A 27,119-nucleotide genomic window follows, 5' to 3' on the forward strand; every position below is an offset into this window, starting at 1 on the left:
ACAGTATCACAGTGAAAGGACTGGACTTGGTATGATCCAAGGAGGATTGTGCTATGTCCAATTTGCTGTATTAGAAACATGAAACCAACACAGATTAACTTGATGAAAAGGAACATACTGCAAAATGTGAAGTCCAAATACAGTGACTGAGATAAAATAAAATCAGGCATCACCAGTATCAACTGGGGAAAAAATATTAATGGGGGATTTGTAGTGATGCTGTGACATTATTTTTTGATAGCTTCTGGAAATATGAAAATACCTAATATTACATGAACCTGTCTTGTTTTATATTAATCATAAAACTGGTGAAGCATGAGGAAAAATGTTTCTAATCTAATAGCATAAGCAGTTCAATGAAGAAAATAACTACTCTCTGTGGTTTCATCTGAGCTCTCTGAGATCGTAATTTAACTTGGCACCATGCTATTTTTTTTTAAATGTGTATATATATATATATACATTTTATAAACATTACTGTAAGATCACTGGCGGTGTAGGAAAGTGGTTATATTTCATGAAGAAAAATACACAACAAAAAGCAGCGCTGTTTTCAGTATTTATTATTATGACAAGCTAAGCAGATGAGGCGCATTACCTTAGACTTCCAAAACAGAGAACCGTTCTGCCGGCGAAGGGAGGGCGATAGGCTTTAACAAAAAAGCTCTCCGCTTGCTGTACCCTCCCACCGCATTCACTTGCAAATCACTGTGTGCTTGGAAAAGCCGGCGCATCCCCAGCTCCAGCCTTCCCGGGGTAAGTGCTGCGGCCCCGGCAGCGGCGCCACTGCCGCGCTCGCCCTCGCGGGGAGAGGCCGTGGCCGTGGCCGTGCGTGCTGCGAGGCCGTGCGTGTGGTGGTCATGGTGCGTCTTTTTTTTTTTTTTTTTTTTTCTTTTTTTTTTTTTTTTTTTTTTTTCCAATCAGAAGCTCTGAATGAAAGCCAGTCAGAGGGAGAGCTCCCCCTTAGCTTTGGTTCCCGGCTGTCCAGAGTTAAGTGATGCTGGGAGAAGAAGCCTGAGTTAGATCCAAGTAGGATCAGTCTTAGAAAATAACAGGAGAAAACAAACAAACAAAAGGACTCTAATAGCTCGGTTTGCAGTTTGGCTGGGGTGGACACTACTTCACTTTCTCAGAAGCAGAATAAAAGGTAGGAGCCTTTCTTATTTCCTTAAGCTCTCAGTAGTTGTTGTTATTATTACTGTAGCATGAACAGTATGGTGTTTAATACAATGCACAGAATTGTTCTACTGCATACAACTTTTTACATTTTATAAATATGCTTCAGGAATAGAGAGACAAGGGATAGGAAATAACAGCTGTATATTCTCTCCTCAAAGTAAATCAATATCATTTATTCATGATTGAAAAACTAAGAATTTTTGTTTGTTTGTTTGTTCCTAGTAATCAGCCTATCTTTTGAGCAGCAGTTCCATCTGTATTCAGTTGTGCAAATTTGGGGGGGGGGGGGGGGGGGGGGGGAGGGGTGTGGAACAATACTACTTGAACTGAAAAAAGCACGATGTTTCATAGTGTAACTGTTATGAACATGGCATGAAGCATACACATATGTGCCCTCACTTTCTGTATACCAAAGCAAGTCTGCTGCAGCTTTCACTGCTATTTGTTCTGCCTTGAATTGAATTTCAGAATAATTATGCTCACTCAGAGCAAGGTTTCTTATGATGGAAATCCCTTTAGAGAGGGATAACAGGGTGAATACAGGCAATATTTCAAATATCTGTATAAAGGTATATACAAATGGGGAAAATATTGTCAGGTCTGACATTTCCATAAAGGAAGGGTGGGGGAAGAAGAGAAAAGGTGGAGGGAGGAAAAATTTCATCTGCACCTATGTGAGCATTTATTGTCAGTGCTGCAATAAAATCCATATTTGATGTGGTGTTAAATTAATGCAGCACAATGGAAGTCTAAATCCATGTTTTCAACTACTAACTATTGATGCTATTTTCAGCTGCATTAGAAATTTGCTATAGGCTAACACTGTAGATGATACTAGTTGTAGCTGTAAAAATCTAACAGTCCTTCAGTTTAAGAGAAGGCATCTGCACGTGCAATCAGTGACAAATAGCAACGAGCATTTTAAAACTGACCTATCATGTCTGTTGCTTCCACACAAATGGAGCTGTTGCCTGTAATCTTCATCTTTCATTTCAGTAAAAGCCTCTGTATTACCCCAACTGCACACCCGTTGCTTTTAAGGTATTTTTTGAATTATACAACTTGTTGTGTATGAGGGTACATATGCATGTGTGAGTGTGTGCATGGTATGAGGAAGCAGGCTTGTAAAAAATTATGTGGGTTTCTTTGCTGTTTTTTTTTGTTAAGCTAGTAGGCTTTACATTTACATGGCAATATTACTGGAGGGGTAAAGCAGGGAGTGGGAGACTGGAACGTACTTCGGAATCACTAAATCCTTTGAAATATGCCATTTAATAGGAATATTATGAGTCCAGTACAAGCATTTATTAACATCTTCCAGTTACTCAAACTTTTCTATTAATTAGTTACTTTTTGAATGTAATAGTAGTCTGTGTTATTTTAGAGGAGGAGATGAAAGAATGAACTTAGAGAACTGGGAAAGGCAAGTAGGAAAAGCAAGCTTTCTTTCTCAGGAGTTGAAAAAGAGCTTTTTAGAGTCAATATGGGTTTACATCAAGAGAGTAATACTTCTTGGATTATAAACTGGTAATCTAGTTTTTGCCTGAGGGAGTCTTCTCATATTTTTATATACTCTGTTAGATAAAAGTGTGAATGAAGAGGTCATTTCTGTAGAAGCTTCTGTTAATTTGAGTTTAACTTTATGTCCATGTTTTCATTGTGTAGCACCAAGAATATTTTGTACACTTAAATAGGTACTTTATAATGTTTGAGGAGTGTTGATTGTATACGGGTATTTAAATTTGAAACTGATAATGATTTTTTTTTTTTGTCATTTTGCATAGCATCGGAAAATATGTCTTGCTTGCTTTTACAAAGAATTATAAATACAAATTGTTGGCACTGTTAATGGAAAATAACTATGTATCTTAAGGGGACTGCACATAGAACCCTATATATTCTTAAATGGTCTCGTTGATGTTGTGTTAGAGTAAATGAGTGTAGATATACTAAAACTTTGTATTTGCATGTTCTCAATAGACAAAGGATCTGTGAAGAAACTGATGAAATACTGAAATGTGCTCACAGTAGACACTATGGTTACTGTTCTTTTCTGTGCCTAGCTGTAGCTGAAAAAGGCATAAAAATAATGTTATATGTCAAAGTCAGTGAGCTCATCATTAATTAAGTGTAGAGATGTTCACAAGATACACATCTATACATGCACACCAGTAAAAAAATTTCAGCTTTTTTTTTTTCCTTGTTAAAGAATTAAATGTAAAAGGCAGAAAAGGTTAATTTGAAAATAATATCTCCGATTCTGAGAAAGTAATTTCCTAAACTCAACATAGTTTCTCAACAAAACAAGAGAATGAAACAGAGCCTGTCTCATCTGGGTAATTCTGTGCAGGTGACTTAGTTTCTATGTCTATTAACCACATTTACAATCAGGTTGCAGGTTGAAGCAATGTAATTTTATATCACACCACTAGGATGCAGCACTAGTGCAGGGGGTCAAATTAAAATTGAAATATTGTTGAATTATATCAATGGGGTGAATTTTCTGACTGTTATCATAATATAATTTTTAATTAATTCATTATTATCACTTGAAACCAAGTTTGTAAACATCAAGGCATCTTAATTGGACTTCACAATATGTTCTTGTTCATAGATTTGAAAAAAAAACTAATGTACAGTTAATTCTTTGATATTACATGACAGAAGTAGAAGGAAACACTGATTATTTGAGCAGAGTATAAGGGTTTAAGAAACATTTTGTGAGTGCCTTAAGTGAACCACATAAATATATATTCTGTATTACCATTGTATTTGCTCTGAGCTTTTTAATAACATACTAATTGATGTATCATTTATTATGAAGGAAGAAAATTGAAATTCAGAAATAGAACTTCTTTTCTTGTAAGTAGTTTAAGTATGCCAAAATAAAATGTTATGAAGGGTGACTTCACTGAACATATGGATGACATGCTATAGCACATTTTCAATTGCTCTATGCAACTATCAATGAAAGCTCATGCAAAGTAAAGGTACACTTCACTTAAACTTTGGCTGACTGTACAGCACTGACACTGCGTATTCTGCACCGTCAAATCTACTAATGTGAACACTTGCTTTTTGAGAAACACATGCTTCCTCTACTGTCCAACTTCTGGAAAAACTTGAAAGAAAGGAACAATGAAGAAACAATGGTATTCTGAATTCTGTCTTGAACTAAATGTTCCCCACATCTCCTCTCCAGGCCAAGAGGAACTCCCATGTTGAATGTAGCTTGCTTTTATCTCCCCATATTTACAGTTCTTCAGCTTTCAGTTCTTGGCATGGCAACTTCCTTAACTTGCCTGTTTCTGTGGGTTAGCAGCTCTACAATAGAGCAATAGAAAGTAATCTTCATTTCTGGGGAGCTGAATGTGTTATCAGGCTGTATTACTATACACAGAAGAAAACAACTAGACCTGAGCACTGGTTTGTTTGTTTTTGTTTTTGGTTTGTTTTTTTTTTTTTTTTTTTTTTTTTTTTGTGGTTTGATTTTGGTTTTTGTGTTGTTTGTTTGTTTAGTTGTTTGGTTTTTTTTTTTTTTTTTCTGTTTTCATCTAGTGGGAAGCCAGAACACCACCCAACCAAACAGCCATTGAGTTTATACATTCTGTTTACTGGTTTATCTGTCTAACTTTTAGTATGTGGAGGATCTGCCAAAAATCTGCCAGTTGATGCTTTATTCACATTTCTTTGTACATTCAGTCTTACTGATTACTAAACATCAGAGCCAGTTACCTCAAGTGTGTGTGTGTGTGTACAGTAGAGGCAAAACAGGGAAAACCATTGTTTTGTACAGGGATTGCATTCTAGCAAGCAGAATACTGTACAATTTATCTCTTAATTTGTATCTGCTTATTATTACTTCACATTTTCTGTAACCTCCCACAACCATTTCTTGTCTCCACTACCTTACATGTTCATCACTTTTTTGAAAAAGAACCATGTCCAGCAGGAACCATAAAGCTCTAGTAGTATCTCAGGTACTCCGTAGTATGTACTGTGACAGGACATCAGATGTGGGATTTAAACTCAAGTCTGCTAGTTGGAAGTGTGTAGTACCATGTCTGTACCAACAGGCTTCATGACGGGAATACAAAGATTTAGGAAGTTAACTGGGTATAATGAAAAGCAACATGGCAGGTGCGCTTTTTAATATTGTTCACACATGCACATCATTCTTCACACAGTGGTGGTGGTTTTTTTTTTTTTTTTTTTTTTTTTTTTATTTGTAACTTTATTATGGCATCTCTTAATTGTAACTCAGTGATCTTTGAATCATATTTCAAACAGTAAGAAATCATGTAAAGAGAGCATATGTGTGTTTATGTAAATGTAATGATTAAAAAATGAATTGAAAATAGACGTTTCCAGAATTCTGTTGTTCAGAAGCTAGAATTGTGTGCTTCTGTGTTTTACAAAAATAAAAAAACCCTCAAGTATTTTTCTCATGAAGAACTGTATATTATGTGATGTGATTATATGTAGGTTTTATTATTTTGCTTTTAATATTCCATCACTTGCCACATGACAGATTGGATTTATTGTATTATCCTATTTCAGTGCTTTGCATTACTGTGTAAAGAACATGACACACCATCACCCAATCAAATCACGATCCCTAAAAATGAATGCAAACCTCTTAAACTGCAATGCTATAATGTCCAGAATCTTAAGACATAAAGAACAGATGCCCATATAATTTACAGCACTGTGACCAAGGCTGAAAACACAATGTTCAACAGGACCATTATTTTTTCCCTCCAAATTAACAGGAAGTAAAAATGTGTATAAGTGAACTGTTACTGTGTGCTTGTGTCCACCACATGTCAGGAGTTCACATGATAATTACAGCTGTTTAATGAATGAAAAGATTATGTTGTTAATTGTTATGCTATCCTAATAATAAGCACAAATAAAACAGATATGCCTGTGTCTAGGAAGCTTAGATGCTGTGCATTTTGTCACTGGTACCTCTAACTATCAAAAGTGTACAGTAGATTTTTGCTTCCACTGGAATCAAGAGAGTTTTATACGTAGATTTTTTTTTTTTAAATACATTTCATATCTTACACGTAAGATAAGACAAAATATATGGAAAAAAATCCTTGAGTTTTTAAATGGGAGTGAGAAAATAAAAAAGCATATGAGTTACTTAAAGGTAATATTCAGGACAGAGGGAGGATGGTCAAGTTTGTCCGGCTTCTAAGATTTATAAGAAAAATCCTGTAAATGTATAAATTCCTTTCTCTTACAAATAGTCACTTGCCATTTTCCTGATGCCATTTCTATGGTGAATCTGTATCAGTAATGTTGCTGTATGTACAGTGTTAGCATCCTTGCCTCTGTCCCCTGTCTTGTGCTGGTGACATCTCCAATGCTCCAGTAACCCTGCAGATGTCTTTGTACTGGTCCTGGTAGACACAGATGATGTTTCCTAAAAAGGGGTCTGGACACACCCTTTTCAAAATAAGTGATGAAAGATGGAAGAAAAAAGACCCCTTCCTCTTTCATGAGAATGAGATTTTCCTGACTCTGTCCACATGATTTAATAGACATCCTATTTTTTTTTTTTCTTGATATGGTTATCATTCTCATAATGTTCTTTTAACAATACTATCCCTCACTAGACCTTAAAATGATGTCAGATGTGGCCTTGACAGGGTTATAGGCTTCAATGAAGAATTGGGACTGTAGTATGTTTTGTCTACAAGTTCCTATTTTTTGAGGGAAAGACTGTGATCTTTTCTCCATATATCTTTCTATGCCTTTGGCAGAGAGAAAAAGAGAAGAAACATGTACCTAACTTTCTTGTAGTCTAGACTGAAAACTGTGGATAGTATTACTATACTTAATTTGAAATAAAATATGTCTTCTTTCAGTCTTTGGGTTGTTTTCTCTATTTTTTTAAATACATGCACTTACAATCATATTTTCATGTTTCTTTATTTGTTAGAGAAATATCTGAGCCTAAACATATCAAAGAAGGTATGAATCCAAAAGTTTCTATTTGGGTCCCTCTCTGTTTTATGGTAAGAAGATTCCTTGAAGAATCAGACACACAGCATTTTATCTGTGTGTCACCAGCAAATTAGTTAAAAGTAGACTTAAATGTCACTGTTATAGCTAAATCATGAAGATTCTAAGTAATATTCACTAGAAGTGTACATGTGCTAATTAGACGAAAAAGATTTAATTATTAAAATAACATGGAGTGTGTGGGGGTTTTTTTAATGTTGAGGCTAGCCTGAAGATGACATAGATTTTCTGTAGCAGACTGTCAGTTGTTAGAAATAATTGCAAAACAAAACCCAAGAAAAACAGAAAGAATACAAAGAAAAGAAAAAAAAAAAAAAAAGCAGAGTGTGTTTAAAACAGAAAAAAAATCCAAAACATGATGTAGCAGGAGAATGACAGTATTTCATCTGTTACTTTCTTTTGGTCTGTAAGAATAAATTTTAATAACAAATAATGCAAATAACCTTTCACAAAAATTTTATATCATGCTATAGATCACATTTTCATTATCAGTATAGATGTCTTCTAATTTTATTTTTTTTTTAATTTCATGCAGTCAGGAAGGATTTTTACATGTCAGTAAAGTAAAAGATGTAGAGCTACTAGCCTGCTCTCATAACTTTCTGCTAAAAATATCAAAATTTGTTAATAGCTCTAACTGACCTGTGGGTCATCTAGTAATGAATTACAGTTAAATATATAGTTTAAGTTTAAAACAGAAAACCAGTAGAATCTATAAACATCAGAATCTATAAAATTACCATCATAGAATAAGGGGAGTTTCAGCCGAAATCAACAGCATTCAACCATTTAATCATCAGTCTTTAATCAAAATAGTCTTGTATTAAATGGAAAGTAATAATGTAGGCCTCAAATTATGAATGAGTTACTGGAATATAACCAGTCATTTTGCAGCTATATGAAAAAAATTGCTCGTTTCTAAGATTAGGGAAGCAAGACATTTCATTATGACATGGAAGATAGATTAAAATCTTCTTAAGCATATTACATCCAAGTTTCCTAAATGTACTACTGCTTCCCACTTCCCAAGACCCTGTTTTAAATCATACTTTTGTCTCCTGTTTCCCCTTGGAATAGTTTCCACAGGCTTTTGGCAGAAATCTGTAGTGTCCATAAAAAAGTAGGACGTAGAACACTATTGTGAGTACCATTTTAGGGAAGTGTGATTTATTTTTTTTTCCCTTTGTTGGACAAAGTTTTTTTCTGTCATTAGCGTGCTGAGATGTGCTCTTTCCCTTGAGTAAGAGTATAGTGCTCATACTGAAGCTGACATCTTGATTAAAATGGGTTAACCAAGCCCCAGACATATTAAGTCCACTTGCTTCTCTCCATGACAATATCTGGAGTAGTTTTATTGACTGTGATTAAGAAGTTAACAGCATATTTGTTACCTATTTTTCCTGGTAGTTACAGCTGAATGGCAGATGTACAGATGCAGATGAATTTTCCTCTGTAACATTGTTCTTATATGAAAGATACACTTTTTTTCCTTGCTTATACAATTCCTTCAAATTTCTTAAGTGGTTTCAAATGAAGTAGTACCCTGGTTTGGCTAATTTGAGAAAATCTGTCCTAAGGTGGAATTGTATTACTTTATATTATTTAGACAGTTGTTAATCATTCTGATGATCAGAAGAAACTGACCTCTTATCTAAAGTTTAAGTATGTGTGTGGAATATGTGGACAGAATGGAAAATTAGGATCATACATTTCTTCTTTCTATCCTTGACTAGCAAGGCATCTGAACCTAGTCTGAAATACATGTTCTATTTGTGAATATATCCTAATTGTGTCTAGTTTCCTCTACCTTTTTACTTGAGGTCAGAATAATGAGAATTAGAAAAGAAAGATGAAATAAGACGTAGTGTATTATAGTAATAATCCCATTAGAGTTTTGATGAGCATAAATCTTCAAGAGAATTTAGGAATCCGTAATGTGAGTAAGAAAAGTCACTGGGATTGGGCTATTCAAAATTGGATACCTAAAAGTTTGTGACAAAGAAGGAGAAATCAATTATTTAAGTACTGAAATAGAAAGGTTTTTAAAAAGAAAGAGTATAATTATAGTTCATTACATTCAGGGGTTTAAATTATACTTGTTATGCTAGCATTTTAGAACAGAACTTAGAAATAACCATCTACAAATGCATTTTTTAGCTGCAGTTAACTTAGCTGGAGTTAAAGAAAAAATGATAAAGCTCAAAGTAGTTCAGACTTCTAAATTACAGGACCAAAAAAACCTGTGTTAACACAGCAGTGACTTCTTGTTAAATTTTGGGTTATGTACATGCAGGAGAGGGAATACCTATCTTTTCCTTCCTCCATGGCTGCAGCCATCAGGATCCAACCAGTAAGTGATTATGTACATAGAGTTGGAGGTGTTTTGCCACTTTGACAGGCTGTGAAAGGTGTAATGGGATAAAAGCAGCCTAGGTGGATCAGTCCCACAGCTGCCAGTTAAATTGTTCCAGATCAGTCTCTGGAAAAGCACCCAGATGGTCTTGTTTTACAGTATATGTGACTATGGGGTCATTTTAGTGATGTGACAGGTTGCTTGCTACTCTGGACGTGTTGATTGGAGTCCATTTCTAGCTCTAGCATATTAAAATCCTTATTTCCACTCAAAAAAGGGCATATCAGTGAAATCATGATAACTCAGCACTAAAATATGGGTTTCTGGACTAATTCAGAAGCTATTTTGTTGTTGCATTGAATTAAAACTGGACTATTGATTATCAGGACAATAACATGAAAAAAAATGTGGTGTCATAAAGGCACGGTGTCTGCAAAAAGAAAAAATATTTTAAAGAATTAAATTCAGTTGTAGTTGAGTAAATGGAATTCATCTCAATGATTCTAATGTGTAATCAAACACTGACTTCTCAAGGGCAATCCATTAGTGTTAAAATATATGAGCTAAAATGAAGTGATGCACACAAAAAATACTTGAAGGTAGTTTGATACATTTTTGAACAGTCAGAAATGCTGGCAATAAAGATCAGGATAATACTGACACAAAAATTCTTTTATAATCTTGACGTTGATCGAGATCTTTTTTCTTTAAAGGAAGAAATTGTAGTGACTTAAAGAAATTTGCTGGTGCATTAGCAGTTTTATGTTCTGAGATGTTTGGTTTCTTTCTGGCTGAAGGCTGTGAACACTTTTAAATTGTTGTTTTGCTGGATTTTTTTCTTTTTAATAGATAAATAAAATGTACTGCATTAAATAATTGCCAGTGAAGTAATTAGGATTTGAAGTTTTTCATCTCCCAGAAGGCTTTGGGATATTGTTTTTTTTTCATGCAGACAGTGCATTCTGACCTGTTGCTATGATATAATATGATTGTTTGTGAAGGATGAGGTTTTGCTGTGGGAATAGAAAATCATTCATTACACAATGAGATACTCTATTTGCTAGAAATACAGTTTCTTCAGTATTTCTCACATTATATACCACACATCTTTTTCAAGAGTTCACTAAATTTGAGATAAACTTTTTTTTTTTTTGTATTATTATTGCAATTGAGAGGGAAAATTGAGTGGAGTAAAAGAATAATTCTTGGTGTATAAGTTGTTGAACTTTACTTTGATAAATTTTTCTTTAGGGGAGACTATAAATTGTTGATAGGTTTTGAGTTATTTTATCTTGTGTTTGTTTATATTTTATTCACACATTTGTGTATGTTCTTGCTTCCCTATCTTAAAAAGGACATACATAATTCTAAATGTTCACTGCTGCTTCTTCGCAATTTGTAGGAAACCTAAGCTTTAGTGAAACAATTTTTCTCCATATTCATTAACTCTATGGAAAGTCTCCACATTACAGCAGTTTGTCAAAGCAAGAAGAACGATGTACATAACTTGCTAGCCAAATCAAAAGTCAAATGTCAATGACATTTCTTGTGCAATTCCCTGAAAAGTTTGTTCATTTTTTCAGAAGGGAACCTAGGAATGCAGATATTTTTAATCTTCTGGTGCCATCTTGTGGCAAGAGGATAATTATATGAAATCGGGAGGTACTGTCTTTTCTAGCCTACAGTTTGTACGTCTGCCAGCAAAATACCTTGTTTTGGTGATAGATACGTATGTTTGAATTTTTATAGCTACTGTAAAATAACAAGCCAAGTCATGTACAGGACAATGTTCTCCTCGGTTGCTTCTTTCTCTTGATCTTTTCAAGTGCATTACTATAAATAGTGATTTGAGAAATTTCAGAACAATTGACTATAATTACCACATAGAAATAGATTTTTAGTCTGTAATGCATTAGATCTCTGTAGAATACCTAAATGCTTAACTAGTTCAAGGCAATATTCACTTCAGCATTCTGTAAGGTTTAACAGAAAGCCAAGGTCTGTGTTGGCATTCTTTGGTTTAATTTTATTTTCTGTTTTTGGCCTGGAAAAATTCATACCAGCCTGCATCCAAAAAAAGCAATAACAGCACAGGAATGTTGTTTATTTTCCTGATATTTTCATTGGGATTCAGCAAGATGAACGGTTTTGGGCCTGTGCTAAATGAATATGAGTTTAATACCTGTTTTTTTTTTTGAAGATAGTGGTTGTAGATGTCTGCAATCGCTACAGATCACATTCTCACTCATTTTCCTAAGGAGTTTTCTATGTGATAGTCCATATTTGCTTACTTATTTATTTTTGACTTCCAGTTGTGCTTAAAGTTTCGAGATGCAAAAATATTACTCTGTCAATAAATGGAAATAAAGATGTCAGTCCTGCTTTTACTTAAGACAGTGGTTCTCATTCTTTCAAAAGTCTAGTCCAAATAACATCCAAATACCTTGTAGTTCTTGAAGATTAAGTGCAAATTATAACTTTGTGAGGTATTATAACACCCTTTTTTCACCCTTTTTCTTACCTCAGGGCTAGAAAACAGACTGAAATTTTTAATTTCAGTCCAGTACTATAGTCACAAAAGACCAAAAAAAAAAACCAAAAACAAAAAACCCACAGTATTTTTGATAATATATCCATTCCAGCTGAAGGAGGAAATGCTATCAATCAAAATGAGTACCAAATGAAAACCCTGTTTAAGATCGCACCTTTGAAACAGAAGTAGTATTCGAATGGGATATTCTTGCAGTGTGAGATACTTCCATCACTTTCTATACACATGGCCAACACTGCCTCATTGTGTATTATATGCTTTCTAAACTTACACAGAAAATAAAACTATGATAATGATGGTAATACAAGATATGTTTTCAAGTAATTATATGCTGTATATTCAAATGTTAGTCACTAGAATGTGATTTCTCAATAAGCAGTCACTAGCTGAGGTATAGTTGTATGTTGCATGAGCTCATGGCTGTGATAAATCAGTCAACAGCTGAAGCATTGCTTTTGAATGGTTAGAGATCGTGTGATTTCTCTGATTAGGGTTAGCTAGAGATAAAACTCTGTTGTCTATTGGCAGGAATGGAGAGAAGAATCATAACACTGATGTAATAAGATAAAGAATTTCAACAGTTTAATACGTGTATGTGATGATGTGTATGTGTGTTAGAATTTTTCCTTCTGGTCCCAGTAAAATTCTCTTGACAATTAACATAGTTGAATGCTTCTCTCCCTGTATCTTTTGGTGCCTTCCATAGTATACTTTGTCTACAGGATTAGAGTGGTAGGTGAATTGAAGAAAGAAAGAATTGCAATTGCTCATTCCAGTGAATTCACACGGTGTGAATTCCCTTACAAGGAAGACAAACCTAAATATGTGTCATAGTCTTCTTGATGGAAAGGTGTGAAGTGTCTTGGAAAAATAAAATAATCCAAGGGTTTAATACAACAAGTATTAGGTTAGTGTCTCCCTTGAAGTTAGAGAGGGAAGGGGAAACATGGTCATTTAAAGTGATTATTCCTATTTGTGGAGCTTCTGAAGGTGAAAAGAAAACAGAATATGTTAATGATTTTGTGTTTATAGTCAAGAACGACTGGAAATCTGTATAGTACCATTTCAGAACATGATTTTGAAAGATGTTGAATAGTTACAATTTCTTCATTTCAGTTGCCAAATTCTTTGTATGCTCTCAGCAAATTACACCTGTTGGGAGAGATTCTTCTCTCTCAATCCCAGTGTGCTTAATTTAGTTAGAATTTTAGATAGGTAAGTAAATACATTATTTATACTGGAAACTGTATATAAAGGGGAGACTGAAAAGTGTCTGTCACAGAACTTGTCTACATGATCAAAAGGAAAAAATGTTTTTTAAAACTGTTTCTGGGGTTAGTCCATCAGATAAGATTGATTACTGATCTGTGGAACTTGTATACTTAGTGTGTTCTCCTGACTGTCAACATTATTTATGTCTAGTGTGACTACCAGCTAGTCTAAGCAACATGCGCCTAGGTTGTAGCAGCGCAAGAAGAAAATTCATCCTGCTGTACAACTGCAGTAATATATAACTGACATGTTTCAGGGCTTGAATGCCTAGAGAAATTCTAAACAAGATACAAAGGTCACAAAAGCACAGGATCCCAACAACCATGGGTGCTGTTCTTACATACAATACATGGCTGTACCATCTTTTCAGAAACCTGAAGAAACAGTCTGAATGGGTTTGTTGCTATGACTTTGTTCTTTGGAGATTACAGTATTTAGGGCAAACCAGGAAGTGCTATTTAAATTGAAAAGAGAACTGCTAAAATAAGAGTAGTGACACTGATATTTCAAGTTAGGTCCCTTTGGCATTAGTTTAAAAGACCTTTCCTTTGCCAAAGTGAACTTGGTTGTTTTCTCATGAAGATCAACAGTGGAGCCTACGTAGACATTTGTTGCAAACGAAGGACTTTTTTCTTCCCTACTTTTTACAGTATAGAAAAAATGTAATCTGTCTTTGAAGTATAAATATAGAAATAGACAAAAATTGAAATTATATTTTACTGGACTGATGCAATGAAGTCTATTATTTATTTCTTCGGAAACTGTATTCTTCTGAAATGGATTTATATCCATCTCCTTTGATGCAGAGCAAACTGTGAAACACTGACATGGAGATAGCTGTCACTGTTGGGTGTTGGAAATAGAATGCAGAAAATGTAAGACAAAAGAAATTGTAGTTCCTTAAGAGTGGGAGCAAAAAGTCTTGATTTAACAAATTTTAAAGCATTATTTCCCTTTTCCTGATTTAACAATAATTTGGCAATAATCTCAAAATGTCTTGTTTAGGAAAGAATAATTTTCATAAAAACTAAAACCTTGTGTCTCTAGAACTGTCTCTCTCCTGCAGCATCCAGTCATGTTGTCCTCAGCCAAAGGAGAAAAAAAAAAATCCACATATTTTTCACTAGTGTTACAGTAGTCTTAGACCAGGCTACAGCTCTTTTGTAGCTCCTCAAGAGTTTGTGACAGCTAATTTACATGAGAAAGGAATGGTAACAATGATCCACTGTCCTGCTTTCTTTTTGTTAGTCCACATTGCTACCCACAAGAACTCCACAGTTTTTGCACTTTGAAAAGACCATGCTAGAGTCTTTGTTGCTCCTCATTTATATATAAAAAAAAAAAATCTTGAAGGAGAGTAAGTAAGGGTTAATTTACTCTGCCTCTTTCTGTGTGCTTTGGTACTCTCTCTTGACAGGCATTTTGGTTAACACTAGCAGTGGTGCTCTGTCAGCTAGGCCATGCTTGAAATACTGTGTACTTCTTCTGCGTAAGAGCCATGCATTTGAAGAACCAGAAGATCTAGTGCTGAACAGGACTGCAGAAGCTCCTCATCGTCAGTGGATTTCTGATGCCCTTTTCCTAATTAGAGGGAAAGAGTTTGCCTGGAGGGAGGATTAAAAGCCACCTCCTACTATTTACTGCAATCTTGGAGGTTGTACTGAACTACAGACATTTGAGGGACACAGAATGTTGTTAAACTAATGTGCTTTTGTGCATGGGAGACTCCAGCATTTCGCAAATGACTTAAGCTTGTGTTTAATTTCCACTGCCATTGGCAGGATTTGATCATATATATCGAAATTTTAGCACATTTAAATTGTTTTTAACACTGTGCAGATAGGTACGCACTCATGTGCTTTGGCCAATGTTGTGCTTAATCAAAACTGTGCCTTATTCTGACTTTAATTTCCTAGCAGAAAATAAGAATAAAATGGCTCTGTATTTCTGAGATTATCTGGATGTTAACTATCAAGTTTATCAGTTTTTGTCTCAGCTTCTGTTTAGCAGTACTGTGTTCAGGACTTCTAAATTTTCAGACACTTTATTGGTTTCCACCTAGATTTTAACAAAAGAGTAGTTTTCATCCCTCACATAATTCTTAGAAGGCAGTGATTTTTTTCATAACCTTTTAATTATGTCCAATAAGTATTTGTCAGGTAGTGGGTTTAATTGATTTAAAGACCAAGATGAGCATTCTGCTTTTGAGGCACAGAATCACGACTTTACAACCAGTAAGGTTATAAAGTAGGTATGTTTATTCAACACTGGGCACATGGGGAATAATTTCCTCCGAATTTGTGTGCACCAGGAGCCAAAAGGGGTTTCCTTTTATTGTATAAAACGTTACATATTCATTATCTATCCTAATACATATGCATCACTACTCCGATCCTCCCGTTGTGCTTGTGCAGTGCTCCCTGGTGGTCCTGGGCAAGGGTCTTCAGATGAAGGCTCGTAGTCTTCTTCACTGTGTTCGCTAGTTGATCCTTACTTCTGCGCAAACTCAGTTCTGTAGTTGCGTACACCTTGTCCTTCAAGTCTGGGCTAATTTTCAGCTCCTTTGTCTTTATGGCTCAGTGGTTTTATTTCCCCTCTTATCTCAAGGACAAGAGATAACAGAGATGTCCTGTCCTGTCTTCCTTCCATTCAATCACAAGGGAGTTACCATCCTTTGATATGGACCATCAGTGGCCCATCTTGTTCTTTCTCATTCCATTGCAAGGGAGTTACCATCCTTTGATGGATGGAGGCCATCTGGTGAGCATCCCCTGAAAGGGGGGGCTATCGGGTTAGTGTTTCCTCAGATCACTTTCATAATGAAATGCAGAGGACAGTTGGAATGAATGAATTATATATAGAATACATGTGATCAGAGCTTGTCCTGGAAGAGAAGTGCAAAATGAGAACCTACACATAGCTGATCATTCATATTACCTAGGAAGCGCTTAATTTCCTTTTTGCTTCTGGGTGCATTAAGCAAAAATTTTCACATTCAGAATGATATAGAGAATTATATATTTAATAAAGTATCAACATGCTATCTCACTAAAAAGGCTTCGGTGTTGTAAGTCAGACAGTACCAAGTATTCTAGAATTATTAAATCTTCAACATAAGACTATGACGTAAAATTTTAAGGGAAACCAAATAGTGAACTTTTATTTCTATGCTTTCTTTTACACACATATTTTACTCCTGAAATTTTAATATTTGTTGTGTTATCCTTTATGTGTTTCTGTTCATGATCTTTCTGAAATTATAAGCAATGTTTTTGTAATGTTTCTTACATCCTAATGTTGTCCAACTCTTACTCAGAACTTCATCACCTGTTTTCTTTCTCGGCTGTGCAGCCACTAGTATTTTGGTGTTCCTTTTATGTGTCATGTTCTTTGCTTAGGACATACTTCTTAAGTTTATTGCTTCTCACTTCATATTTCCTGAACAACAGATGTTTGACTTTCATCTGTATGATGCAATATAGCAAAATAAAAGTTGAATACTTTGAAATCCTGGTTCTTGTGAACAAGACTGGAGTTCACTGTGACAGACTAAAAGAAACCTGAATTTCTCTGTAAGGAATTTTATTATGCAGCTGAACTCTCTTTTTTTTAAACAAAATATATGAATTCTGTCTGGTCATATAAAATTTTTGTCCCAGTGGGTGGCTAAGTACTGTGTAATACCTGCTCCAGATATACTCTTTCTGGGCTGTGTCTCCAGGACCCACAAAAAATGGTTAAACTTTGATAAACCTAATTTAAGTAGCAATGCCCTGAAGAAACACGCTATGTTAGAGACGATGTGACACACTAGCAGGGAGAAACATTAAAAATTGTTCAAACATAAAACGTTCATGTGATAACTCCCTTTATATCTGTCCATAAAAATAGACTATCTCTAGGTATACGTATCCAGATATTTCTTAAATACTTTATGATACTTTGCATAACCTTGCAAATAGTTTTTTTCCTTGTGTTTCTTCAGTCTCTTACTCATTTTTAAACAGGGATTTTATGTTATACTTTTGAGCTTTTAAGAATATTAATTGCTAGCAACAGTATTCCTGATGTACAGCTTTAGTTCCTGGATAATTTTCAGTATATAATGGATATTATTTATGAAGATTTAATTAATGATAAAGAAAAGTAAGTTTTTATCTTAGATCACTTATTAGCTATTAATAAGCGTGTGGAGTACTGGCATATTTGAGTTGCAACTGTTTGTGCTTAGGCACTGTCCTCTTATCTATTTGTGTGTTGCCTGGTTGTTTGCGGAGCAGCACGGGCTTCAGCATCACTGAAGAGCTCTAGGCCTTCTTTTTGTTCATATAATACATTATAATTAATAAACACAAACCCCCCACAAACTATACCCACTCTAGTCTGTAGTCCTATTAACTCCTAGAAATCTTCTGAGTTATACATATAGTTGGGCAGCATACAAAAATTATTTACAGAAATATGAAGTAATTCATAATTCCATAACTGATGGTTTTTGGTTTGAATCCAAACTGAACTAACAATCAGTATTCAATCTAGAGATGGAGCACTGCAGTTACCACCACATACCAAGTAAAACTTAAAATCAAGTCTTCTTGATTATTTGGGATTATCAGATAATACATTGCACAGTTATAAGTGTATAGATGTTGAGAACAGCATCTCAGTTTCATCTTGGGATTTTGTCCTACTAATTGGGCTGCTTTACATATAATCACTGGGGACGTTTCTTTATCAAAACAGCCTGGTGGGTCTTGGTTATCCTGTTAAAAAACCTTCTATCTGCCTTGAAGTCCTATGCCATGATACTTGCTTATGGAAGGATTGAGAAAAAACATGGGTTCAGGGAAGAGAAGAACCAGAAAGTCTGGACTACTTACTGGGAGATAAAATATGTAACCCAGGGTACATATAATGTGTAGAGGGGCAAATGGTTCTCTAAAGATGTGCAGCTTTACCCACTTAACACTATGCAGGAGTGAACAGCAAACAAAAATATTAACGTAGTGTGTTGGGGATTCTAACATTAAATAAGACCTGTGTAAACTGTCTAGTCTAGCTGCTTGAAACTTCTTGCTCTTTTGAAACTATTTACATGGAACTCTGTATGGAAATGGTGTGACATGTTAGATAATGTCATATATAAGGCACTTACAAACTAAGTAGACAAGACTGGAAAAGGCTAGGAGGTACGAAATAGCTCACAGATTTGAAATAACTTACCCTAATTCACATTTCACATTGCTTGAAGATTTAGGAATAGAAACTCTTTCTCTCAGTTTCATCCCTGTCCACTGGCTATGTATCATATTAGTATAAGTAAAAAAACGTGAAAATACATAATAATATACATGTGGGAGAAAATTTCCTGAGACTTTTAAAGGCTGCCAAAAATGTAGTTTACCGATTTAACAAAATGTTGGTGGTTTTAATTTTATTTATTTTTAAAGATTTTTTCTCTAAATTAAAAGATACTGATTTGTTTCCTCTCTTCCTACTACAATCTCTTTAGAAGCATAAGGTTTTTATGTTTGATGATAAATGACATAGCACATTAGAGCTAAGTGTGATTTGAAATGGCTGACATATCTAAAAGAATCAAACATTATATTGGAGACAGGTTGTCCTTAATAGCAATGTGATTACTGTTTTCATACTATTTGTCCTCTTTCAGACAGCATTTCTTCTGCATACTTGGAATCATTACATCTTCCTTTCCTTGAAGACACACCAGGTATATAAGCATTAACCATCGTGTGTTCAGGCCCCTAGGCTATGTTTCCCATTTCCAGTGATGTTAAAAGGTACTTCTGAAAATCCTGTAGTCTAAAGTGACAACTCTATAAAAAAACAAGCATAAGGTGAGTTACTACTAAACAAAATATGAGTAGGCATTTAATTTTTCGAATTATGTGTAACCCTAGAGGGCTCTGGAAGCCAGCCTTCAAATATTATTTATTTTATGTTGAGTCTAGGTTAACAGACCTTTTTATTATTTTTTATTTCACAAAATAGGGTCTGTCTGATTAAGATTGGCTCAAAATTTTGGCTCTCCTACTTTATTCAGTTACTGTGTGAAAGTGAAAGATATCTGAAGGTATATATTATATAATAACCTTTTATTATGTTTTTTCTGTGTAAATAAAATAAAATTCAGGGTTGGTCTTCTGGATATAGCACTTAGAAGAATAAGAATGGATAAAGGTGGAAAGGGAAGCTAATCTCTAAGACAGTTTTAAGAGATTAATTCTACCATGTAAATGTGTGCTAGTTCTGTTTGTAGATGTAATTATCATTAAAGTTACAAAAAAATTTCATCCACCGGGCTGGGTTTTATGCTGTTTTTTTGTTTGTTTGTTTTTTTCTTTTCCCAGCTACAATTCATCTCAACCACTACTTCTTGTTATGTTCGGTAGATACAGATAACAGATTATACCCTGCCTCTTTTACAAAAGTCTTACATATTTGAAAGTTGTAACTTGTTCTCCTCTCTCACACTCTTTTCTGTGGCACCAGTTTCTTCACTTGTGCCAGGATAGTCATGACAATTCCTATTTTACTCTGACTTCTCCACACCTCTCTTCATGTGTGATGTTCAATAATAGATTTATCATTTTAGCTGAGCCCTTACCATTGTTGCCTGAGATGATATATGCTATAAAGTAAGTATTACTTCTTATATATTTGTTTATTTTTTGGTTCCAGATGGTGCTGTTAAATCATATTCAGCAATCTGTTTGCCTCAGTAGACTTAAGATGGTTGACATTTACTGATTTTTCTCTGTCCACAAGGCATGATAATTATTCAATCATAGAAAGAATTTAAAGTGGAATTGGAGTGGAAAATATACATTCAAATAAGAGAATGACAAATTATTCTGAAACTGCTTGAGCCAATTCATGTTCTATACTAGTACTAAATTCATTAGGCCCAGTGCTTTAAAAACCTGTAATTTGCAATGAACAGTATGTGGTCCTTGAGCATGCCTGATTCCCACGCTGAGGTGGTTTTATTTTATCAATATATGAATGTGCTGATACCGGGTTGCTAGGTTTTCTGCATGTCTTGTCACTGAAAGAAGAGTCCCATAACTTAACATAACTGGGTTGCCTAGGTCATAGCTGCACACCTTCTCCTGTGTCATTCCGTCCCTTTCAGGAGGAGTTCATATCACTTCCCACCAAGGAACTGTTCATGGATTTCTCCAATATCTCATGGCTCTTGGTTGCAAACCCAGCTTGTTGCACAGCTAATAGGATTGGAAAGGCTGGCCATTCTCATCTAAAATCTTCAATTAGTCTTTATCCTGACTTTTTCCAGTTTAATGTTGAGACATAACACTTTGCTGCAGATATTAATTGCATTAGTTACCCGTTCTAAATTTACTTTTAAAAAGTACTTCTGAGAAAAGACACTGCATTCTCTGACTTCCATCATTCTATCTATCAAAGCACTATTTCTCTATTGATTATTGAACGAAAGTTTTTAATCTTACTCCGGTTGCTAATGCTCTTACAGAACTATTTCATCCTAGATGTCTCTGACTCCTCATTTTGTGCTTTAACTTTGTTCATTTTACCTCTTTCTTTGACAGATATTCCTTTATACACATGCTTAGCAATACAATGTATTTTATATTTTTGACATGTTTGCTTCCCTGTGTTTTGAATGAAATGACAGTGGTTTAGCCAAAGTCTGATCTTTACTGCATTTCCTATCCATCTTTTGTACTACAAAAGCCTTTGTTTATGTCATAATTTCTTTCAAAAACTACTTCCTCTTTTGGCCTTCCTGTCTTTCTTGCATTTATTATCATAATCTTCCAGTCCCATAGAATACTTCACCAGCTCTTTATTATGTTTATTATATAATTTTTGACCTTTAAAACAAAGGACTTCGGGATTTTTTTTTTTTTTAGGTTTGCTCACTGTGCTTTTTGTATTAATGTACAGAAAAGATGTCTAGATAGATGACATTTTTAATATCTTCTTCATCCTTTCTGACTTGCTGTCACCTGTTTTTTTTATCCTCCTTACCCTTAAACTGGTTTCCAGGTATTTCCTGTTTATACCTAAATTACGTGTTTATGTTAGCATACCCATGTTTCATCTTAACTTAAAATCCTTTTTACTAAGTTAGTAACTGAACCTGCCTTCCATATTTCCCTCCAGGTCCCATAAAAAAGAACTAATTTTTATCTAATACCTCAATGAAGAATGTCCCCTCAGTGAGGAAGCCAAAGTCCAGGTGACACCATCAATCATTAATTTATTTTCAAAATATAGTTCTGTAAAACTGATGTTTCCTTTCTAATGATAACATTCTCAAAGATAATGAATAAAAGGAGCTTGCTAATGAGAAGGCTAAAACGTCATTGAAAATGTCAATACTGTGGACAAAACTTTCATACTTTGGCATGGATGAGCATTTGTAGCAGACCTCAGTGGTTTGCATAAGAGCTTCTGGGGCATAAAACTTCCAAATTAATCGGAAAAGGTTGTGGAACAGGATTTGGAAAAACACTGAGGCACAGAGGCTTTGAAGAGACTGCTGTCCAGTTGTAGACCAGAAGAAGGAACACGCATGCAGCACCTGTCAGGAATGAGGATGGAAATGACAGCAGCAGTGCTGCTGCTGTGATCTAGTTCCTCTGTGACACGACTTCATGCTGACCTCATTGTGTAAGGTGGTGTTTGACATCTTACCTCACAAATTGCCAGAAAGGTGCAAAACTTTCAGCAGTGTGAAAGTGACTTTATATCATATTCAGTTTATGCCCATTTTTTTAAACACCTGGCTGTTTTCTAGAGCTGGTGTATTCATTGTGGTTTTGTTTGGCTTTTTTCTTCACTATCATACAGCTGTATTTCTTAAAGAGTTGCCTAAGTAATGTGAGGTAGACATAGCAAATTGGAAGGTTTGTTCATAGGCACAGGAAAAATTTACACTTGAGTCCTTCAATCTTCACTCATATAACAATTATGAGAGATGATAGATCTATTTTACTTTATAATTGTGTTTAAAGGAGAGGGAGGAAATTACTGACATTTTCTCTAAGTTTAGTTAGTGTGTGTGTGTGTGTGTGTGTATATATATATATATATATATAGCATTGTAGTTTTGTGCTTCTCATCACTTAGGAAAAAATCCCCATAGTTTTTTTTTTTTTTTTAAATGGCAATATACACTTTAAATATATATCACATTGTGCTCTGAGTGACACCAGTGAGTATCTTCTGCAAGTACACTTCAGTCACTGAAGTAGCTGGATTTTTGTTGCTGATACTGTGAACAGATCCTTGACATTAGTGTACTAACATAAATATAACACTTTCATTGACATTACATTCTTATGCTTGCCTGCTTTTCACAAACAATTGTTTGGAAGAGAGCTAAAACACACCAGGGATAAAATTAAAATGTTAGGAAAATAAGGGATAGCTGTCAACATACCAATGAAAATCAATGTTCAAAATGTAGGCTAGAACAAGTAACTCATGAATGATACTGGATGGAAATTCCAAAAGTGCACAGAAGGAGTCATAAGAAAAAAAACGGTCCGTGTGATGTATTTGATGTATTACCATTTAATTTATGTAACCTTTACAGCCTGTTAAGAATAACTTTTACTTCCAGTTTGGAACCATTGTTCTTGTGGATGCTAATGAATGTAGGACCTCAAGTAACCTTCCGCCTATGTTTGTCTAAAGTCCTAAACTTCTTATAATTGTTTGCTTTGCTGTAAAGCAAGTTGGTTCTTCATTGCTTCTTCCCATGCTGACACTGGCATTGGGTCTATACATTCTTCTTGGCAGGTGCAATAAATAATGTTTGTAACAGTATGACAGATTCATCCTGATGTAAGCTTTCCAGAAGTGAGAAGCTGGATGCCATTCTGTAAAAATATCAAGTCACATTGGATAAAACAATTCTTGAGCTACTAATGAAGTCATGGTATGCTTTGAACATAAATAGATTTGCTTCCCCAGGAGCGATTTTGATCACAGATGGTCATCATTTCCTATATTGACACTTCCCAGAACATTTTTTTGCAGAAGGTATTTGAGTATATTGTATCAGTATGTGTACTCTTGTATCTATATCTTTGTGGATTTACTTCCTAGCCAGCATTTAGATGATAGCGTTAGTAGAAGATACGAGATTCACATTTTCCTGATGACTTCGCAACCCAAGAATGGTAAGGAGAGTCTATTACAAATAGTTCTGTGATCTATAGTGCTTCCTTCTCTGCAAGTGATTTGAAGGAATCTGCTGGTAAAAATGTACAGGTCATCTGGTTCTTCTTATCCTGAAAGATTACCTTTATTCAAGATAGCTTTCTGTTGGGAAAAAAAAAAAAAAAAAGATGGATGTTGGTGGTTAACCCTAGAAGGCAGCTAAGCACTGCACAGCTGCTCCCTCATTCCCCCTGCAGTGGGATGGGGGAGAGAAAGGGAAGGATAAAAGTGAGAAAACTCATAAAGACAGCATAAAAGGGAAAACAAAAGCTGCGCTCACAAGCAAAGAAAATCAAGGAATTCATTCACTACTTCACACTGCCAGGCAGATGTTTAGCCATTTCCGGGAAAGTAGGGCTCTGTCACACGTTAACTATTACCTTGAAAGACATACGCCATAACTCAGAATGTCCCCCGGCTTCCTTCTTCTTTCCCCAGCTTTTATTACCGAGTACAACATCATATGGTATGGAACATCCCTCTGGTCAGCTGAGGTCAGCTCTCCCAGCTGTGTCCCCTCCCAAATTCTTGTGCACCCCTGACCTACTCACTGGTGGGGTGGGGTGAGAAGCACAGACAAGACCTTGACGCTGTGTAAATGCTGCTCAACAACTGAAACATTCCTGTGTTATCAACACCATTTTGGTCATAAATCCAAGGGATTGCCCCAGAGGAGCTACTGTGAAGCAAATTAACTCTATCCCAGCCAAAATAAATATAATGATGAAATGAATTGGGGCATTCTAGTTTAGTACTGGTATGCATCTAGTATGATTAAGTGGGGAGATTTGTTTTTTGCTATAGCTGAGTGAATATTTAAAAGTATTAGTTGGTTTACTGAAATGTTTTGTGTCTCTCCAAGCTATTGGTTTATAGTGTCAAGAAATTCTATGTACAATATCTTAGTTATATGACACATGTATTTATATATATTTCACATAAGCAGATTTGAATGGGTTTGCCTTTAAATATGGGAGACCTATCAAATTCCTGTTGTCCTAAGAATAACACCTTTGTTCAGGACAGCTTTCTCAGGGAACTAGGTGGTATTTACATCATTATTTTTTCACTTAGGAGGATAGGATGGGATGAAAGTCTGTTCATCACCAAGTAGATGCTTTGTTTGAGTAGACTGTTGACTCTTGGAATTAGTGAATTATTTTTCTGAAGTCTCCTTGTGGTTATCTATTTGTGATCTTTACAAGAGAGATTTCTCTTCACTTGCTGTTCTACACCTTTGGTAAGTTTACAGAAAAAATATTTTGTAGAGAAAAATGTGTACATGTTGCTTAAGACAGCATCACTCATTCAGAAACAATATTAAAATGTTGCCTATAGTACAGCACAAAGTACGGATAAGCACCTGTAAAGACACTTTAAAACTTTTTGTAGAAAAAAAATTTTTGTAAGCTCTGAAGATCAATACATGATTAATCACTGATAGTTCGCTTTCAGTTTGAAAAAACATTGTTTAAAAAACCCCTCAAGTTAAACTATTAGCTGTGCATATTGTGATGAAACAGTCCCCAATTGTAAAAAGAAACAAAAACCAGAGACTAGATAACAATAGACAGACATAAAGAATTCCAGTAATCTAAATGTCTTGTATTTCTCTTGTACAGTTATTATTCAGTCACATTAAATACAAAGAAACAACATTTTTCACACAGAAGTATGTTTTGACTCCTAATTGACTTTCAGTTATAACTAAACTATAAAAACTTGGTTTCCAATTAAAATAGTAATTTATTCATATTAGATTCAAAATACAAAAAAAAAAAAAAAAAGAAAAAATGAGTGAGATAATTGGAAAACTTTATAAACACTGCATGCATCATAAAATAATTTCTTTACTTATGTAAAACCACAGAATTCACAGTAGATCAGGTATACTGATAAGAAACCAGCATAACACTAATATCTATCCAAAAATCTAATTGTATTCCTCCAGCTTTTTTTCATCTTGACCTTTTCATGTTATTGCTAGATCCTAATGAATTTAAAAATAATACAGACCATTGCTTTGCTTATATGACTGTTTTCTTCCTTTCCTTCAATCTTAGTTTTTGTCCAAAAGGAGAATTTCTCATTTCTTTTGAGCGAAAAGGATAAAAACTCTCCAGCAACTGCTGTGTATTAATTGCTGATTGCCAATTCACTATATTCATTTTCCAGCTTGGTTGGCCAAAAACTTGTAAAAACAAAAAGATAACATCTGTCACCAAACTGTTCCTTACCTAAGTTCTCACCTTCCAATCATTGTTTCATAAATACCAAAAGCCCACAGTAAAAGTAGAAAATTTCTTTTGTCTAAATTCTCTTATATTTCTTGAGTTATCTGCAAATTATATTGAAACTTCATGCTTTTTACTACAGAATCTTACAAAATACAGTTAATTTACTGTGCATATGTTACTCTATGCCATTTTGTCATCAAGAAAAACCCCAAACCCAAACTTAAAAAAGGCACCCAATGCACATTATATTCTGTTAGGTACTGTCAAACATTTAAATACAGTCTGTTGGATGATCACCTCAGAGCGATATTAACGATCACTGGGGTTGGGAAAAAGGAGGACAATCTTTTCGGTCAGAATAATCATGAACAACCTGTTCAGTTGTCCACAAGTTTAGAGCTCTTCAGTTTTGAAGTCCCTAAATAGAACAGTGAGGTTAGCCTGAAATTCATGGGCAATTGGAGCTTTTTGTCATTGTTATATGTTTGTTATATCTTGCAAGTCTCAAAATATATTTTCAAAATGTGTTAGCACCTCAGAAATTATTGATGAAAGCACTGTTTTATTCAGGTTTTTTGTATGGTTCCTAGAGATACTAATTGGTGTTGCAAGCAGAAGGCAAGAGCAGTGAGAGGTTGCCAGAATGCAGATTAGCAACAACTATAATATGATATTCTGTCTGGCTTTGATTTTTCTTCCTCTGAGGCCACCTTGGATGACATGACTACTGGGCAGCTGCCATTCTCTGTTACATTTTTTTTTTATGTTTCATCAACTATGAAAAAGTCTACAGAATTTAATAATTTCAGTGAGTGTTGTGGTTTGAGCCTACTCAGCAGCTAAATGCCACACAGTCCCCCACCCACCCTCCCCCCACTTGGGAATGGGGAGGGAATCGGAGGGGCAAAGGGAGACTCGTGGGTTGAGATAAAAACAGTTTAATAATAGTAACAGAATAATACACTGACAGCAATATCAGCAGGTAATGTACAATACAGCTGCTCACCACCTGCTGACCGACACCCATCTGCCCCCAGCCGGCAATCGCAAACACAAAGGCACCACAGCAACACTCCCAGAAGTGGCAGCCTCTCACAGCCCTCTCCTGCCTTTATATAGTGAGCATAATGTCACATGACATGGACTATCGGCCAATCCGGGCCCAGCCCTCCAGCTGTGCTCCCCCCGCCCCCGCACACAGGTGAGGGCACTAGGACCTGGGGAGCCCCTGGGGTCTCAGTGTGTTGCAGCA

The 27,119-nt window shown here is 35.2% G+C and overlaps 1 protein-coding gene across 5 annotated transcripts in view; it reads left to right on the forward strand.

Annotated features, from left to right (window-relative positions):
- Positions 1 to 885: 885 nt before the first annotated feature.
- CDH10 (cadherin 10) overlaps positions 886 to 27,119 on the forward strand; it is a 100,685-nt gene continuing 74,451 nt past the window's right edge. For 2 of the 5 annotated variants that reach the window (XM_032991949.2, XM_032991950.2), the window contains exons 1-2: positions 886 to 1,147; positions 19,066 to 19,252. The gene's annotated coding sequence lies outside the window, so the exon portion shown is untranslated. Of the gene's footprint in view, positions 1,148 to 19,065; positions 19,253 to 21,618; positions 21,640 to 27,119 lie in introns of those variants that run through there. The other 3 variants (XM_042806785.1, XM_032991948.2, XM_032991951.1) reach the window with 2 other exon arrangements.

The sequence above is a fragment of the Tyto alba genome, unplaced genomic scaffold (assembly GCF_018691265.1).
Source record: "Tyto alba isolate M040663 unplaced genomic scaffold, T.alba_DEE_v4.0 Super-Scaffold_48, whole genome shotgun sequence".
Lineage (NCBI taxonomy): Eukaryota > Metazoa > Chordata > Aves > Strigiformes > Tytonidae > Tyto > Tyto alba.